Raw genomic sequence first — 6,151 nt, 5'->3', positions numbered from 1 at the left:
GATTTTGGCAATTCTTTCGAGAACAAATAAGTGCTTAAGATAAGAGATAGAAAAGCACACAAGGATTTTATCCTGGTTCACTTGATAAATCTCTCAAGCTACTCCAGTCCACCCGTTAAGGTGATTTCTTCCTTCTTAGAATGAAGGCAATCCACTAATCAGGTAAATGTTACAACTGCACTTGAACCTTCAAGTGACTAACAATACACTGACTTAGCTTACACTAAGATTCACTCTCTTAGTCTTCTCTAGGATCCGATCAACCTTGATCTCCTAAAGGTAACTAAACAACTGTTTTAAGAAAGAAAGTTTACAAGAGATTTGCTTCTGAAAAGCTAGTTGTAAACACAGTAGATTCAGGTGAAAGAATGCTTGGAAAGTTTTGAGTATAGCTTGCGCGTGTGTAATTCTTCCAACCGCATTCTTCAAACTTCAACCTCTATTTATACTCCAAGGATTAGGGTTTGAACGCTGTATGGAAATGCTACCGTTGGAGGGCAGTTCTGGAAATTCCAACTTCTGCTATGTCTGAGACTGTTAGGTAGGTCGTTAGGATAGTACTGTTGCTTTTGTACTTTGAAAGTGACTTGACCTTTAAACCTAGGAGACTTCTGATCAGGGGAACACTTTATGTTGGAACTTGTAAAGCCGGTTGATCAGAGTTAGAGGGAAAGCACAGATCCTCTGACCGTTGTATCTTCTGATTCTGAACTCAGAGGGAAGTACATGGTCTTCAGAGTTTCTTGCTTCTGGACATCAGAGTTTCCACTATTCAGCTTCTGGATCATCAGACTCTTCTACACCATCAGAACATCTGAACCTTCAGAGATTCTTGGTTATCAGAGCTTCTGGATCTTCAGAACTTCTAGTGACTGAGTCCATATCAGAGCTTGTAAACACTTCAGATCTTCTGAAGTATTTCTACTGTTCAGAGTGAACATAGATGTTACGAAGGCGTTGCTTGGTTCACTCTTTATGCACAGTGCTTCTGATTTGTGTGAGATTGAATGGAGGTCGAAGCCTGTAAACAGCACACTCAGAAAAACACGTTAGAGTACCATAATTGTTCATACTCAAATGTTAACTTGTGATCATCAAAACATAGAGTTGTATTACTCGATCAAAACTTGATCTTACATACTGCTCTTAGAATTCATTCATGAGCAAATAACCTTTCAATCTTCTGCAAATGTTAAATTCCACACGCCACAATACCAACATGGTTGAAGGTGAAAATTCTTTACATGGGGTAAACCAACTACCGAAAACAAAACAACACATTTGATCTTATAACCTCTTCTCTTTTGTAACTCTAGTACTGCCTGCAATGAGGGCTTTTCCTACCCATGTAACTTGTTTACGACATTTAAATGATATAAAAACTTGTTTCCTTCACTCTCTTGTTTTTAATGGGAATATTGCAAGAACTTGCTACATATAAACATAATAAAAGGAAAGTTAGCTTGTACAGTGAACAAATAAAAGTGAATACATTATTTAATGAGAATAAAATAAAGGAAAATCTTTAATGGCAACAATTTTAATGTGAACCTTCTCCTCTATCTTGACTTCTTGAATTGTAGAACATAATCCAAAGGTTTTCAAGTCAAAAAATTACAGCAAGAAACTAATTCAAAAGGGAAAAGAGATCAGCATGAAAGTACGCTTATTGGGAGCCATTTTTTACAGAGATAGGTAAAGCCTAAACATGTAAATGAAGACTTGACAATCTGAAGATAATTAAGAGGTGTGGAAAGATAAAAGCTAAAAAAATTTCCCAAGACCACATGTACCCCAGGATCCTATGACTTTTAATATGTAAATGAGATTTTAACAGAAATCATTCATGGATATATTAATATGTAGAAAAAAAAGACTAAAGAAATAAAGGCTCTTAGAGTTTCATTTATAAGCCAACCGGAACTTGATGCCACTGCTGCTCTAATACCGATGCCAACAAAATAAAACTAACTGCTAATCATAAATAAATAAGAGTAAGAATGGTAACAGCTTGAAATGAAAACCAAAACATAAAATACATAAAAGCCCAACAGGAAACAAATCAAGGGAAAAATATTACTTCTCGTACAAACTTTTAAGTCAAGGAAAAAATCAAAATCATGATAGATTAAACATTTAATTAAACGCACTTGTCTTAACCAAAGTGCGAAAATATTACTTCCCGTACAAACTTTAAAGTTTATTTCCCTGTAGTTGAACATAAATAAACAAAAACTGTTCACAAATTAAAATATTTTATACTTCCCATACTACATTTTTTCACTACCAAATGAGTGTTGCCCTCTTTACCATTAACAATCTTATAATTCCAAACAAATGAAACCATGACCTCCCAAATCTGTTCTGACATGGATAAATATATCAGCCAAGATACCTTCTAATTCCCCACATTGCAATAAGGTTGAGATAAGATCATACATGTACAGTTCACAATATAAAAAAGAGAATGAGCAGCTTCCCAACTAAATCAACCATTGTAAGTTCTCATTATTAAAACATATTACATGTTTAAAGACGAAGAATCCCACAATATCCCTGGTCTTTGCAAGCCAGCAAATAAGTTTGAGAACTCCTATCCTCTAATTCACTTGCAGTTACTTGCCTATCCACTATGGTCTTTGCAAGCCAGCAAATAATTTTGAGAACTCCTTCTATCCTCTAATTCATCTGCAGTTCCTTGCTTATTCTGTAGATCAATCATCCTCAGTTCAAATCAAGTATGGCACTCTTTATCCAGCACACTTTCACAAAACCAAAAAAAAAAAGTCATTATAATATCTGGACAGGTCACATGTAATCAAAGAAGAAATTTTTTAGATACTGTTGGTCAATCTGCAAGTGTACAGAAACCTCTGGGTTTTAAAATATCGAACCACAGGGATTGTGAGTGAGAATTGTGGATTTAAGCCTAAAGTTTGCAAGTTTTAAAAACAGTAAAATTCTGAAATTGATTTTGGTTGTTGGTGACAAAAGATTTGCAAAAGAGCAATATTGAAAGTGTTGAAAATAAAAATTAATGGAAATGCCTTGGGTTATTGATCATCTAATCCACTTTAGTCTACCTATCCTATGCATATGAAACCTTGATTCATTCCTTGTTGCTTTAGCCTATGTACTTACTAATTGATTCCTCACAAAAGCAATTCTTCCAAATTGAAAGTTAAGCCCAATTCCTTGTGTACTCAATCATTCATTAGAGGTTTTATAGCATACATATTCAGGCCAACAAAACCCTACCCTCACTCAATTCCTAGAAGCAAGCATAGAAGGGTTTATTCCAATTCATGTCTCTAAATCATAACAAACTTTCGTTTTGATTATAATCTAGCCTATAACAAGTGTGCACTCAAGCTAAATGTTGTTCCTTTGTTGTCATACATTTTTTTAAAAACAACCTGATTCCTAGCCGATGTTGTGACATCCGCTTTTGTGAAAAGTGAAGGTGCGAAAAACACTAGAAAGGGGGGGGGGGTTGAATAGAGTTTTCGAATAAAGGATATACTTTTGAACTTTTTCCAAACTCAAAGATAAGAACTAGGTGCTGAGGGATAAGAAGTGAAGCACGCACTTATTTTATCCTGGTTCACTTGAGATAAAAGCTCAAGCTAATCCAGTCCACCTGTGAAGGTGATTTCTTCCTTCTTATGCAACCTCTACTGAAACCATCTCAGCATATTCTGAGGTACATTCAGATACAACATAGTTTCTTTCAGCTATAGCTCTTCTCAAGGGTTCACAAACTCTGTGCAACACTCTCTGCCTTTGCTCATACGCTCTCTCAGACGCATTATGAACTCTCAGACGTTTCTCACTACTAAGCTGCTTCTGAAATTCATAAGCTCTGCTTTCTGACCATCTTCCGAAAGCAGACCACAAACCATCAACAAATGAAGCATCAAACTGATTATTAGTTACCTGATATAACCATTTCAATCTTCTGGTTGCCTATTTAGAGAACTCCTGAATGAGTTGAATGAGATTTTGAGGTCGGAATGAGGTGGCCAAGGTCAGGACAGCCTGAGGAGTTTTGGTTGCATTTGAGCTTGAAGCATTGGAACTATGAGCTCTGGGTTGTCCTGAAGGAGTAGAATCAATCGCATGGTTCTTCTCTATTCCTGAATGGTCAGATTCATCCATATGCTCAGCTTCAGAGATCGTCACTTGCCTTTGCCTGGAGGTAGCAGTCTTCTTAGGTGAGGTAAAACTCAGATCTCGTGAGTTTACTGCAGAATAATTGGACAAGGATACATAGGAAGTTTCAGCAACATCTTGGAGTTGATCTTCAAAGTTGGAAGCCACTTGTTGAATAGGCTTCACATTGAAAGGAGGTTCAAGGATCTGAACATCATCATCCTCTTTTTCTTCCTCAGCAGGGATCTCACTAGTTGAGTTAACAGGAGGGTCTTTGAAGTGGATGGAAGCTTGGGAGTGAAGTGTTGAACCAAATTTCTCAGGGTAGCCTCACTTTGAACGATACCTTGAATGAAAGAATTGAAGGAAGGTACAGGTTCAGTTGTGGTGGATGTGGAAGAGGTTTGTATGTGGATGGATGGAAAGGCAGTGGTAGCTGTTTGGATGTTTGATTGGGGGGCTTGTGTTTCAGCTTGAGAAAAGGCTTGTGTTTGAGGTTCTGTTTGAGTGGGAGCTGTAACGCCCCGATTTCTCGAGTGTTACTCAGTAACTAATTAACCCTTTTTCGTAAAGAGTTTTCGTCGATTCACTTATTAATCTTCAATTAATGACAACCTCTCATTTTACGAAAACTCTTGAAACATAACCTTTCCAAAAACACGCGGAAGTAACCAACATCGTAAAACTTTTTAAATAACCAACTGTAAAGAGTACGAATCAAAGGCCTGAATGAAAATAAAGATTACATCAAAACTTGTTCATTCGAATTTAAGCAATAAAATTGTTCGATACCAACACTTCGGAAACTCTCAACCCCAACAGAAAACAAAAGACTCTCAACCAAAACCCTATTCCTTAGCCTCTTCCTCTTCCTCTGAAGTGTAGTCGTCCTCCGGTATTGGCACGTCACGTAGCATCAACTCCCAAGAATGAGTCATCGCCATTATCTTCACGACCATTCTACCCCCCCCCCCAATAAACACATAGCAAACAAGTAGGGTCAGGTCCAACAAAAAGAATGATAATGACAAAATCAACAACAACATATATAATATAAGTACATTATATGTCTTTTATGGGAAAGAGTCAGTTACTAACGGAATCTCACTTCACACAACCACCTTTCACTTGGATCCAACACCATTCGTCCAGCAGACGAACAACACCATGAGCAAAGCTCACAACATCAATGGGCGTTCCTTGGAACGACCACAGCACCCATGGGTCAGACACCCACAAGTCATAACATCACGGTTCAAACCGCATTCACCCTCGCGTGCAAGTTATCCGTTTTGTCTCTAACGGAACCATTGTTCTCATGGTCCATAGTCCTAACCAGACCTATGTCCAAATTATTCACAATTTACTTGCAAGCGAGTTATAAATTCATTCTCTTGGTGTTTAAGGCTCTAATGTCAATCCTAGAGTCTTATGAGTTATATCGTATCAGATTACAACGTCAAGAAATAACAGTCACACTAGGAGGAATTACAGCTGGGTGAGCGACCTCCTAAACAAGTCACAACTAAACTTCATGCAAAGCATAGAAATAATCAGGGCCTCCCAAATTCACAAATTATTTACAAATTCCAGAGGCTCAGTTTACAGATATCATCATATAAAAATCTCACAAAGGTCCCTAATCACATGTTACTAACATTTCCAACAATTTCTCAAATTTTAGTGTTTTTTTGGACAACAGGTGCAGCGTGTACTAAAAATGGTCTACAGACCGCAATACTTAGCCACAAAATTCACATGATACATGACTGGAAAGATAATTCGAAACTCTACACTTTTATAGTTTATCACTTTTCCATTGGAGATCCAGAATTAGGTGATATTAGGCCTTAAAGCTTGCTGTCGGTACAGGAAGAACAGCAGGTGCAACAGTCACTAAGATCGACCTCCAGACCTCATTACTAGACCAAAAATTATGTTCTTTATATGCATAGAAAGCCAATTCGAAAATCTACAATTTTCCAGTTTATCCCTTTTT

The sequence above is a fragment of the Lotus japonicus genome, chromosome 4 (assembly GCF_012489685.1).
Source record: "Lotus japonicus ecotype B-129 chromosome 4, LjGifu_v1.2".
NCBI classification, from domain to species: domain Eukaryota; kingdom Viridiplantae; phylum Streptophyta; class Magnoliopsida; order Fabales; family Fabaceae; genus Lotus; species Lotus japonicus.
The sequence above is the reverse complement of the archived record's forward strand: the minus strand, read 5'-3'. Positions refer to the sequence as shown.